The 14,184-nt window shown below is 40.2% G+C and overlaps 1 protein-coding gene across 1 annotated transcript in view; it reads left to right on the forward strand.

The window, feature by feature from the left end:
• Positions 1-14,184, forward strand: part of LOC120019129 (exostosin-like 3) — an 80,820-nt gene that overhangs the window by 61,685 nt on the left and 4,951 nt on the right. The gene's annotated exons all lie outside the window — the stretch shown is intronic.

Below are 14,184 nucleotides of genomic sequence, written 5' to 3' on the forward strand. Positions count from 1 at the left end.
GTGGGGGGGGGGGGGGGGTGGGGGGGGGGGGGGGGTGGGGGGGGGGGGGGGTGGGGGGGGGGGGTGGGGGGGGGGGGGGGGGGGGGGGGGGGGGGGGGGGGGGGTGGGGGGGGGGGGGGGGGGGGGGGGGGGGGGGGGGGGGGGGGGGGGGGGGGGGGGGGGGGGGTGGGGGGGGGGGCGGGGGTGGGTGGGGGGGCGGGGGGGGGGGGTGGGGGGGGGGGGGGGGGGGGGGGGGGGGGGGGGTGGGGGGGGGGGGGGGGGGGGGGGGGGTGGGGGGGGGGGGGGGGGGGGGGGGGGTGGGGGGTGGGGGGGGGGGGGTGTGGGGGGGGGTGGGGGGGGGGGGGGGGGGGGCGGGGGGGGGGGGGGGGGGGTGGTGGGGGGAGTGGGGGGGGGGGGGGGGGGGTGTGGGGGGGGGGGGGGGGGGTATCCAGAGTATGGTTAGTACTGTATAACAGTCTGGTTGGTATCATAGTATGGTTAGTAACTGTATAACAGTCTGGTTTGGTATCAGAGTATGGTTAGTACACTGTATAACGTCTGGTTGTGGTATCAGAGTATGGTTAGTACTGTATAACAGTCGGTTGGTATCAGAGTATGGTTAGTAACTGTATAACAGTTGGTTGGTTATCAGAGTATGGTTAGATACTGTATAACAGTCTGGTTGGTATCAGAGTATGGTTAGTAACTGTATAACAGTCTGGTTGGGTATCAGATATGGTTAGTACCTGTATAACAGTCTGGTTGGTATCAGAGTATGGTTAGTACCTGTAAACAGTTGGTTGGTATCATAGTATGGTTTAGTAACTGTATAACAGTCTGGTTGGTATCAGAGTAGGTTAGTACCGTATAACAGTCTGGTTGGTATCAGAGTATGGTTAGTAACTGTATACAGTCTGGTTTGGTATCAGAGTATGGTTAGTAACTGTATAACCGTCTGGTTGGTATCAGAGTATGGTTAGTAACTGTAAACAGTCTGGTTGGTATCAGAGTATGGTTAGTAACTGTAAACGTCTGGTTGGTATCAGAGTATGGTTAGTAACCTGTTTTAACTGTTGGTGGTATCAGAGTATGGTTAGTAACCTGTATAACAGTCTGGTTTGTGTATCATAGTATGGTTAGTAACTGTATAACAGTCTGGTTGTGGTATCAGAGTATGGTTAGTACCTGTATAACAGTCTGGTTGGTATCATAGTATGGTTAGTAACTGTATAACAGTCTGGTTGGTATCAGAGTATGGTTAGTACCTGTAAACAGTCTGGTTGGTATCAGAGTATGGTTAGTAACTGTATAACAGTCTGGTTGGTATCAGAGTATGGTTAGTAACTGTATAACAGTCTGGTTGGTATCAGAGTATGGTTAGAACTGTATAACAGTCTGGTTGGTATCAGAGTATGGTTAGTACCTGTATAACCGTCGGTTGGTATCAGAGTATGGTTAGTAACTGTATAACAGTCTGGTTGGTATCAGAGTATGGTTAGTACACTGTAAACAGTCTGGTTTGGTTATCAGGTTAGGGTTAGTACCTGTATAACAGTCTGGTTGGTATCAGAGTATGGTTAGTAACTGTATAACAGTCTGGTTGGTATCAGAGTATGGTTAGTAACTGTAAACAGTCTGGTTGGTATCAGAGTATGGTTAGTTAACTGTATAACAGTCTGGTTGGTATCAGAGTATGGTTAGTAACTGTATAACAGTCTGGGTGGTATCAGAGTATGGTTAGTACTGTAAACAGTCTGGTTGGTATCAGAGTATGGTTAGTACTGTATAACAGTCTGGTTGTATCGAGTATGGTTAGTACCTGTATAAAGTCTGGTTGGTATCAGGAAGTATGGTTAGTACCTGTATAACAGTTGGTTGTGGGTATCAGAGTATGGTTAGAACTGTATAAGTCTGTTGGTATCAGAGTATGGTTAGTACTGTATAACAGTCTGGTTGGTATCAGAGTATGGTTAGTACCTGTATAACAGTCTGGTTGGTATCAGAGTATGGTTAGTAACTGTATAACAGTCTGGTTGGTATCAGAGTATGGTTGAACTGTATAACAGTCTGGTTGGTATCAGAGTATGGTTAGTAACTGTATAACAGTCTGGTTGGTATCAGAGTATGTTAGTACCTGTATAACAGTCTGGTTGGTATCAGAGTATGGTTAGTACCTGTATAACAGTCTGGTTGGTAGCATAGTATGGTAGTAAACTGTATAACGTCTGGTTGGTATAGAGTATGGTAGTACCGTTATAACAGTCTGGTGGTATCAGAGTAGGTAGTAACTGTATAACAGTCTGGTTTGGGTATCAGAGTATGGTTAGTAACTGTATAAACGTCTGGTTGTGGTATCAGAGTATGGTTAGTAACTGTATAACAGTCTGGTTGGTATCAGAGTATGGTTAGTAACTGTATAACAGTCGGTTGGTATCAGAGTATGGTTAGTACCTGTATAACAGTCTGGTTTGTATCAGAGTATGGGTTGTAACTGTATAACAGTCTGGTTGTGTGTATCATAGTATGGTTAGTAACTGTATAACAGTCTGGTTGTGGGTATCAGAGTTGGTTAGTACCTGTATAACAGTCTGGTTGGTATCATAGTATGGTTAGTAACTGTATAACAGTCTGGTTGGTATCAGAGTATGGTTAGTACTGTATAACAGTCTGGTTGGGTATCAGAGTATGGTTAGTAACTGTATAACAGTCTGGTTGGTATCAGAGTATGGTTTATACTGTATAACAGTCTGGTTGGTATCAGAGTATGGTTAGTAACTGTATAACAGTCTGGTTGGTATATATAGTATGGTTAGTACCTGTATAACAGTCTGGTTGGTATCAGAGTATGGTTAGTAACTGTATAACAGTCTGGTTGGTATCAGAGTATGGTTAGTAACTGTATAACAGTCTGGTTGGTATCAGAGTATGGTTAGTACCTGATAACAGTTCTGGTTGGTATCAGAGTATGGTTAGTAACTGTATAACAGTCTGGTTGGTATCAGAGTATGGTTAGTACTGTATAACAGTCTGGTTGGTATCAGAGTATGGTTAGTAACTGTATAACAGTCTGGTTGGTATCAGAGTATGGTTAGTACCTGTATAACAGTCTGGTTGGTATCAGAGTATGGTTAGTACCTGTATAACAGTCTGGTTGGTATCAGAGTATGGTTAGTACACTGTATAACAGTGGTTGGTATCAGAGTATGGTTAGTACCTGTATAACAGTCTGGTGGTATCAGAGTATGGTTAGTACTGATAACAGTCTGGTTGTGGGTATCAGAGTATGGTTAGTAACTGTAAAGTCTGGTTGGTATCAGAGTATGGTTAGTACCTGTTAACAGTCTGGTTGGTATCAGAGTATGGTTAGTACCTGTATAACAGTCTGGTTGTGGTATCAGAGTATGGTTAGTACTGTATAACAGTCTGGTTGGTATCAGAGTATGGTTTAGTAACTGTATAACAGTCTGTTGGTATCAGAGTATGGTTAGTAACTGTATAACAGTCTGGTTGGTATCAAGTATGGTTAGTACTGTATAACAGTCTGGTTGTGTATCAGAGTATGGTTAGTAACTGTATAACAGTCTGGTTGTGGGTATATAGTATGGTAGTACCTGTATAACAGTCTGGTTGGTATCAGAGTATGGTTTAGTAACTGTATAACGTCTGGTTTGGTGTATCAGAGTATGGTTAGTAACTGTATAACAGTCTGGTTGGTATCAAGGTATGGTTAGTAACTGTATAACAGTTGGTTGGGTATCAAGTATGGTTAGTAACTGTTAACAGTCTGGTTGGTATCAGATATGGTAGTACCTGTATAACAGTCTGGTTGGTATCAGAGTATGGTTAGTAACTGTATAACAGTCTGGTTTGGTATCAAGTATGGTTAGTACTGTATAACAGTCTGTTGTGGGTATCAGAGTATGGTTAGTACCGTGTATAACAGTCTGGTTGGTATCATAGTATGGTTAGTAACTGTATATAACAGTCTGGTGTGTGTATCAGAGTATGGTTAGTACTGTATAACAGTCTGGTTGGTATCAGAGTATGGTTAGTACTGTATAAGTCTGGTGGTATCAGAGTATGGTTGTACCTGTATAACAGTCTGGTTGGTATCAGAGTATGGTTAGTACATGTATAACAGTCTGGTTGGTATCAGAGTATGGTTAGTACTGTATAACAGTCTGGTTGGTATCAGAGTATGGTTAGTACTGTATAACAGTTTGGTTGGTATCAGAGTATGGTTTAGTAACTGTATAACAGTCTGGTTGGTATCAGAGTATGGTTAGTACCTGTATAACAGTCTGGTTGGGTATCAGAGTATGGTTAGTAACTGTATACAGTCTGGTTGGTATCAGAGTATGGTTAGTACCTGTATAACAGTCTGGGTGGTATCAGAGTATGGTGTAACTGATAACAGTCTGGTTGGTATCAAGTATGGTTAGTAACTGTATAACAGTCTGGTTGTGGTATCAGAGTATGGTTAGTACTGTATAACAGTCTGGTGGTATCAGAGTATGGTTAGTTACTGTATAACAGTCTGGTTGGTATCAGAGTATGGTTAGTAACGTAAGCAACAGTCTGGTGTGTGTATCAGAGTATGGTTAGTACCTGTATAACAGTCTGGTTGGTATCAGAGTATGGTTAGTACACTGTATAACAGTCTGTTGTGGATCAGAGTATGGTTAGTAACTGTATAACAGTCTGGGTGGTATCAGAGTATGGTTAGTACCTGTATAACAGTCTGTTTGGTATCAGTTAGGTTAGTAACTGTATAACAGTCGGTTGGTATCAGAGATGGTTAGTAACTGTATAACAGTTCTGGTTGTGGTATCAAGTATGGTTAGTACCTGTATAACAGTCTGGTTGGTATCAGAGTATGGTTAGTAACTGTATAACAGTCTGGTTGTGTATCAGAGTATGGTTAGTACCTGTATAACAGTCTGGTGGTATCATAGTATGGTTAGTAACTGTATAACAGTCTGGGTTGGTCACGAGTATGGTTAGTAACTGTATAACAGTCTCTGGTTGGTATCATGAGTATGGTTAGTACCTGTATAACAGTCTGGTTGGTATCAGAGTATGGTTAGTAACTGTATAACAGTCTGGTTGTGGTATCAGAGTATGGTTAGACTGTATAACAGTCTGGTTGGTATCAGAGTATGGTTAGTACCTGTATAACAGTCTGGTTGTGGCTGATAACAGTCTGGTTGGTATCAGAGTATGGTTAGTACCTGTATAACAGGCTGGTTGTGGGTATCAGAGTAGGTTAGTAACTGTATACAGTCTGGTTGGTATCAGAGTATGGTTAGTACCGTATAACAGTCTGGTTGGTATCAGAGTATGGTTATAACTGTATAACAGTCTGGTTGGTATCAGAGTATGGTTAGTAACTGTATAACAGTCTGGTTGTGGGTATCAGAGTATGGTTAGTACCTGTATAACAGTCTGGTTGGTATCAGATATGGTTAGTAACTGTATAACAGTCTGGTTGTGTGTCAGAGTATGGTTAGTACTGTATAACAGTCTGGTTGGTATCATAGTATGGTTAGTAACTGTATAACAGTCTGGTTGGTATCAGAGTATGGTTAGTAACTGTATAACAGTCTGGTTGGTATCAGAGTATGGTTAGTAACTGTATAAGTCTGGTTGGTATCAGAGTATGGTTAGTACCTGTATAACAGTCTGGTTGGTATCAGAGTATGGTTAGTACCTGTATAACAGTCTGGTTGGTATCAGAGTATGGTTAGTACCTGTATAACAGTCTGGTTGGTATCAGAGTATGGTTAGTAACTGTATAACAGTCTGGTTGGTATCAGAGTATGGTTAGTACCTGTATAACAGTCTGGTTGTGGGTATCAGAGTATGGTTAGTAACTGTATAAGTCTGGTTGGTATCAGAGTATGGTTAGTACCTGTATAACAGTCTGGTTGGTATCAGAGTATGGTTAGTAACTGTATAACAGTCTGGTTGTTGGTATCATAGTATGGTTAGTAACTGTATAACAGTCTGGTTGTGGGTATCAGAGTATGGTTAGTACCTGTATAACAGTCTGGTTGGTATCATCAGAGTATGGTTAGTACCTGTATAACAGTCTGGTTGGTATCATAGTATGGTTAGTAACTGTATAACAGTCTGGTTGTGTGTATCAGAGTATGGTTAGTACCTGTATAACAGTCTGGTTGGTATCAGAGTATGGTTAGTACCTGTATAACAGGCTGGTTGTGGGTATCAGAGTATGGTTAGTAACTGTATAACAGGCTGGTTGTGGGTATCAGAGTATGGTTAGTAACTGTATAACAGTCTGGTTGTGGGTATCAGAGTATGGTTAGTAACTGTATAACAGTCTGGTTGTGTGTATCAGAGTATGGTTAGTACCTGTATAACAGTCTGGTTGTGTGTATCATAGTATGGTTAGTAACTGTATAACAGTCTGGTTGTGGGTATCAGAGTATGGTTAGTACCTGTATAACAGTCTGGTTGGTATCATAGTATGGTTAGTAACTGTATAACAGTCTGGTTGTGTGTATCAGAGTATGGTTAGTACCTGTATAACAGTCTGGTTGTGGGTATCAGAGTATGGTTAGTAACTGTATAAGTCTGGTTGGTATCAGAGTATGGTTAGTACCTGTATAACAGTCTGGTTGGTATCAGAGTATGGTTAGTAACTGTATAACAGTCTGGTTGGTATCATAGTATGGTTAGTAACTGTATAACAGTCTGGTTGGTATCAGAGTATGGTTAGTACCTGTATAACAGTCTGGTTGGTATCAGAGTATGGTTAGTAACTGTATAACAGTCTGGTTGGTATCAGAGTATGGTTAGTAACTGTATAACAGTCTGGTTGGTATCAGCGTATGGTTAGTACCTGTATAACAGTCTGGTTGGTATCAGAGTATGGTTATTAACTGTATAACAGTCTGGTTGTGGGTATCAGAGTATGGTTAGTAACTGTATAACAGTCTGGTTGGTATCAGAGTATGGTTAGTAACTGTATAACAGTCTGGTTGGTATCAGAGTATGGTTAGTAACTGTATTAACAGTCTGGTTGGTATCAGAGTATGGTTAGTACCTGTATAACAGTCTGGTTGGTATCAGAGTATGGTTAGTAACTGTATAACAGTCTGGTTGGTATCAGAGTATGGTTAGTACCTGTATAACAGTCTGGTTGGTATCAGAGTATGGTTAGTAACTGTATAACAGTCTGGTTGGTATCAGAGTATGGTTAGTAACTGTATAACAGTCTGGTTGGTATCAGAGTATGGTTAGTAACTGTATAACAGTCTGGTTGGTATCAGAGTATGGTTAGTAACTGTATAACAGTCTGGTTGGTATCAGAGTATGGTTAGTAACTGTATAACAGTCTGGTTGGTATCAGAGTATGGTTAGTAACTGTATACCAGTCTGGTTGGTATCAGAGTATGGTTAGTACCTGTATAACAGTCTGGTTGGTATCAGAGTATGGTTAGTAACTGTATAACAGTCTGGTTGTGGGTATCAGAGTATGGTTAGTAACTGTATAACAGTCTGGTTGGTATCAGAGTATGGTTAGTACCTGTATAACAGTCTGGTTGGTATCAGAGTATGGTTAGTAACTGTATAACAGTCTGGTTGTGTGTATCATAGTATGGTTAGTAACTGTATAACAGTCTGGTTGTGGGTATCAGAGTATGGTTAGTACCTGTATAACAGTCTGGTTGGTATCATAGTATGGTTAGTAACTGTATAACAGTCTGGTTGTTGGTATCAGAGTATGGTTAGTACCTGTATAACAGTCTGGTTGTGGGTATCAGAGTATGGTTAGTACCTGTATAACAGTCTGGTTGGTATCAGAGTATGGTTAGTAACTGTATAACAGTCTGGTTGGTATCAGAGTATGGTTAGTAACTGTATTAACAGTCTGGTTGGTATCAGAGTATGGTTAGTAACTGTATAACAGTCTGGTTGGTATCAGAGAATGGTTAGTACCTGTATAACAGTCTGGTTGGTATCAGAGCATGGTTAGTACCTGTATAACAGTATGGTTGGTATCATAGTATGGTTAGTAACTGTATAACAGTCTGGTTGGTATCAGAGTATGGTTAGTACCTGTATAACAGTCTGGTTGGTATCAGAGTATGGTTAGTAACTGTATATCCGTCTGGTTGTGGGTATCAGAGTATGGTTAGTAACTGTATAACCGTCTGGTTGTGGGTATCAGAGTATGGTTAGTAACTGTATAACAGTCTGGTTGGTATCAGAGTATGGTTAGTAACTGTACAACAGTCTGGTTGGTATCAGAATATGGTTAGTACCTGTATAACAGTCTGGTTGGTATCAGAGTATGGTTAGTAACTGTATAACAGTCTGGTTGTGTGTATCATAGTATGGTTAGTAACTGTATAACAGTCTGGTTGTGGGTATCAGAGTATGGTTAGTACCTGTATAACAGTCTGGTTGGTATCATAGTATGGTTAGTAACTGTATAACAGTCTGGTTGGTATCAGAGTATGGTTAGTACCTGTATAACAGTCTGGTTGGTATCAGAGTATGGTTAGTAACTGTATAACAGTCTGGTTGGTATCAGAGTATGGTTACTAACTGTATAACAGTCTGGTTGGTATCAGAGTATGGTTAGTAACTGTATAACAGTCTGGTTGGTATCATAGTATGGTTAGTACCTGTATAACAGTCTGGTTGGTATCAGAGTATGGTTAGTAACTGTATAACAGTCTGGTTGGTATCAGAGTATGGTTAGTAACTGTATAACAGTCTGGTTGGTATCAGCGTATGGTTAGTACCTGTATAACAGTCTGGTTGGTATCAGAGTATGGTTAGTAACTGTATAACAGTCTGGTTGGTATCAGAGTATGGTTAGTAACTGTATAACAGTCTGGTTGGTATCAGAGTATGGTTAGTAACTGTATAACAGTCTGGTTGGTATCAGAGTATGGTTAGTAACTGTATAACAGTCTGGTTGGTATCAGAGTATGGTTAGTACCTGTATAACAGTCTGGTTGGTATCAGAGTATGGTTAGTACCTGTATAACAGTCTGGTTGGTATCAGAGTATGGTTAGTACCTGTATAACAGTCTGGTTGGTATCAGAGTATGGTTAGTACCTGTATAACAGTCTGGTTGTGGGTATCAGAGTATGGTTAGTAACTGTATAAGTCTGGTTGGTATCAGAGTATGGTTAGTACCTGTATAACAGTCTGGTTGTGGGTATCAGAGTATGGTTAGTACCTGTATAACAGTCTGGTTGGTATCAGAGTATGGTTAGTAACTGTATAACAGTCTGGTTGGTATCAGAGTATGGTTAGTAACTGTATTAACAGTCTGGTTGGTATCAGAGTATGGTTAGTAACTGTATAACAGTCTGGTTGGTATCAGAGAATGGTTAGTACCTGTATAACAGTCTGGTTGGTATCAGAGCATGGTTAGTACCTGTATAACAGTATGGTTGGTATCATAGTATGGTTAGTAACTGTATAACAGTCTGGTTGGTATCAGAGTATGGTTAGTACCTGTATAACAGTCTGGTTGGTATCAGAGTATGGTTAGTAACTGTATAACCGTCTGGTTGTGGGTATCAGAGTATGGTTAGTAACTGTATAACCGTCTGGTTGTGGGTATCAGAGTATGGTTAGTAACTGTATAACAGTCTGGTTGGTATCAGAGTATGGTTAGTAACTGTACAACAGTCTGGTTGGTATCAGAGTATGGTTAGTACCTGTATAACAGTCTGGTTGGTATCAGAGTATGGTTAGTAACTGTATAACAGTCTGGTTGTGTGTATCATAGTATGGTTAGTAACTGTATAACAGTCTGGTTGTGGGTATCAGAGTATGGTTAGTACCTGTATAACAGTCTGGTTGGTATCATAGTATGGTTAGTAACTGTATAACAGTCTGGTTGGTATCAGAGTATGGTTAGTACCTGTATAACAGTCTGGTTGGTATCAGAGTATGGTTAGTAACTGTATAACAGTCTGGTTGGTATCAGAGTATGGTTACTAACTGTATAACAGTCTGGTTGGTATCAGAGTATGGTTAGTAACTGTATAACAGTCTGGTTGGTATCATAGTATGGTTAGTACCTGTATAACAGTCTGGTTGGTATCAGAGTATGGTTAGTAACTGTATAACAGTCTGGTTGGTATCAGAGTATGATTAGTAACTGTATAACAGTCTGGTTGGTATCAGCGTATGGTTAGTACCTGTATAACAGTCTGGTTGGTATCAGAGTATGGTTAGTAACTGTATAACAGTCTGGTTGGTATCAGAGTATGGTTAGTAACTGTATAACAGTCTGGTTGGTATCAGAGTATGGTTAGTAACTGTATAACAGTCTGGTTGGTATCAGAGTATGGTTAGTAACTGTATAACAGTCTGGTTGGTATCAGAGTATGGTTAGTACCTGTATAACAGTCTGGTTGGTATCAGAGTATGGTTAGTACCTGTATAACAGTCTGGTTGGTATCAGAGTATGGTTAGTACCTGTATAACAGTCTGGTTGGTATCAGAGTATGGTTAGTACCTGTATAACAGTCTGGTTGTGGGTATCAGAGTATGGTTAGTAACTGTATAAGTCTGGTTGGTATCAGAGTATGGTTAGTACCTGTATAACAGTCTGGTTGGTATCAGAGTATGGTTAGTACCTGTATAACAGTCTGGTTGTGGGTATCAGAGTATTGTTAGTAACTGTATAAGTCTGGTTGGTATCAGAGTATGGTTAGTACCTGTATAACAGTCTGGTTGGTATCAGAGTATGGTTAGTAACTGTATAACAGTCTGGTTGGTATCATAGTATGGTTAGTAACTGTATAACAGTCTGGTTGGTATCAGAGTATGGTTAGTAACTGTATAACAGTCTGGTTGTGGGTATCATAGTATGGTTAGTACCTGTATAACAGTCTGGTTGGTATCAGAGTATGGTTAGTAACTGTATAACAGTCTGGTTGTGTGTATCAGAGTATGGTTAGTACCTGTATAACAGTCTGGTTGGTATCATAGTATGGTTAGTAACTGTATAACAGTCTGGTTGGTATCAGAGTATGGTTAGTAACTGTATACCAGTCTGGTTGGTATCAGAGTATGGTTAGTACCTGTATAACAGTCTGGTTGGTATCAGAGTATGGTTAGTAACTGTATAACAGTCTGGTTGTGTGTATCATAGTATGGTTAGTAACTGTATAACAGTCTGGTTGTGGGTATCAGAGTATGGTTAGTACCTGTATAACAGTCTGGTTGGTATCATAGTATGGTTAGTAACTGTATAACAGTCTGGTTGTGTGTATCAGAGTATGGTTAGTACCTGTATAACAGTCTGGTTGTGGGTATCAGAGTATGGTTAGTAACTGTATAAGTCTGGTTGGTATCAGAGTATGGTTAGTACCTGTATAACAGTCTGGTTGGTATCAGAGTATGGTTAGTACCTGTATAACAGTCTGGTTGGTATCAGAGTATGGTTAGTACCTGTATAACAGTCTGGTTGGTATCAGAGTATGGTTAGTACCTGTATAACAGTCTGGTTGGTATCAGAGTATGGTTAGTAACTGTATAACAGTCTGGTTGGTATCAGAGTATGGTTAGTACCTGTATAACAGTCTGGTTGTGGGTATCAGAGTATGGTTAGTAACTGTATAAGTCTGGTTGGTATCAGAGTATGGTTAGTACCTGTATAACAGTCTGGTTGGTATCAGAGTATGGTTAGTAACTGTATAACAGTCTGGTTGTTGGTATCATAGTATGGTTAGTAACTGTATAACAGTCTGGTTGTGGGTATCAGAGTATGGTTAGTACCTGTATAACAGTCTGGTTGGTATCATCAGAGTATGGTTAGTACCTGTATAACAGTCTGGTTGGTATCATAGTATGGTTAGTAACTGTATAACAGTCTGGTTGTGTGTATCAGAGTATGGTTAGTACCTGTATAACAGTCTGGTTGGTATCAGAGTATGGTTAGTACCTGTATAACAGGCTGGTTGTGGGTATCAGAGTATGGTTAGTAACTGTATAACAGTCTGGTTGGTATCAGAGTATGGTTAGTACCTGTATAACAGTCTGGTTGGTATCAGAGTATGGTTAGTAACTGTATAACAGTCTGGTTGGTATCAGAGTATGGTTAGTAACTGTATAACAGTCTGGTTGTGGGTATCATAGTATGGTTAGTACCTGTATAACAGTCTGGTTGGTATCAGAGTATGGTTAGTAACTGTATAACAGTCTGGTTGTGTGTATCAGAGTATGGTTAGTACCTGTATAACAGTCTGGTTAGTATCATAGTATGGTTAGTAACTGTATAACAGTCTGGTTGGTATCACAGTATGGTTAGTAACTGTATAACAGTCTGGTTGGTATCATAGTATGGTTAGTACCTGTATAACAGTCTGGTTGGTATCAGAGTATGGTTAGTAACTGTATAACAGTCTGGTTGTGGGTATCAGAGTATGGTTAGTAACTGTATAACAGTCTGGTTGTGTGTATCAGAGTATGGTTAGTACCTGTATAACAGTCTGGTTGTGTGTATCATAGTATGGTTAGTAACTGTATAACAGTCTGGTTGTGGGTATCAGAGTATGGTTAGTACCTGTATAACAGTCTGGTTGGTATCATAGTATGGTTAGTAACTGTATAACAGTCTGGTTGTGTGTATCAGAGTATGGTTAGTACCTGTATAACAGTCTGGTTGTGGGTATCAGAGTATGGTTAGTAACTGTATAAGTCTGGTTGGTATCAGAGTATGGTTAGTACCTGTATAACAGTCTGGTTGGTATCAGAGTATGGTTAGTAACTGTATAATAGTCTGGTTGGTATCATAGTATGGTTAGTAACTGTATAACAGTCTGGTTGGTATCAGAGTATGGTTAGTACCTGTATAACAGTCTGGTTGGTATCAGAGTATGGTTAGTACCTGTATAACAGTCTGGTTGGTATCAGAGTATGGTTAGTACCTGTATAACAGTCTGGTTGGTATCAGAGTATGGTTAGTAACTGTATAACAGTCTGGTTGGTATCAGAGTATGGTTAGTACCTGTATAACAGTCTGGTTGTGGGTATCAGAGTATGGTTAGTAACTGTATAAGTCTGGTTGGTATCAGAGTATGGTTAGTACCTGTATAACAGTCTGGTTGGTATCAGAGTATGGTTAGTACCTGTATAACAGTCTGGTTGGTATCAGAGTATGGTTAGTAACTGTATAACAGTCTGGTTGTGTGTATCATAGTATGGTTAGTAACTGTATAACAGTCTGGTTGTGGGTATCAGAGTATGGTTAGTACCTGTATAACAGTCTGGTTGGTATCATAGTATGGTTAGTAACTGTATAACAGTCTGGTTGGTATCAGAGTATGGTTAGTACCTGTATAACAGTCTGGTTGGTATCAGAGTATGGTTAGTAACTGTATAACAGTCTGGTTGGTATCAGAGTATGGTTACTAACTGTATAACAGTCTGGTTGGTATCAGAGTATGGTTAGTAACTGTATAACAGTCTGGTTGGTATCATAGTATGGTTAGTACCTGTATAACAGTCTGGTTGGTATCAGAGTATGGTTAGTAACTGTATAACAGTCTGGTTGGTATCAGAGTATGGTTAGTAACTGTATAACAGTCTGGTTGGTATCAGCGTATGGTTAGTACCTGTATAACAGTCTGGTTGGTATCAGAGTATGGTTAGTAACTGTATAACAGTCTGGTTGGTATCAGAGTATGGTTAGTAACTGTATAACAGTCTGGTTGGTATCAGAGTATGGTTAGTAACTGTATAACAGTCTGGTTGGTATCAGAGTATGGTTAGTAACTGTATAACAGTCTGGTTGGTATCAGAGTATGGTTAGTACCTGTATAACAGTCTGGTTGGTATCAGAGTATGGTTAGTACCTGTATAACAGTCTGGTTGGTATCAGAGTATGGTTAGTACCTGTATAACAGTCTGGTTGGTATCAGAGTATGGTTAGTACCTGTATAACAGTCTGGTTGGTATCAGAGTATGGTTAGTACCTGTATAACAGTCTGGTTGTGGGTATCAGAGTATGGTTAGTAACTGTATAAGTCTGGTTGGTATCAGAGTATGGTTAGTACCTGTATAACAGTCTGGTTGGTATCAGAGTATGGTTAGTACCTGTATAACAGTCTGGTTGTGGGTATCAGAGTATTGTTAGTAACTGTATAACAGTCTGGTTGGTATCAGAGTATGGTTAGTAACTGTATAACAGTCTGGTTGGTATC

The sequence above is a fragment of the Salvelinus namaycush genome, chromosome 24 (assembly GCF_016432855.1).
Source record: "Salvelinus namaycush isolate Seneca chromosome 24, SaNama_1.0, whole genome shotgun sequence".
Classification (NCBI taxonomy): Eukaryota; Metazoa; Chordata; class Actinopteri; order Salmoniformes; family Salmonidae; genus Salvelinus; species Salvelinus namaycush.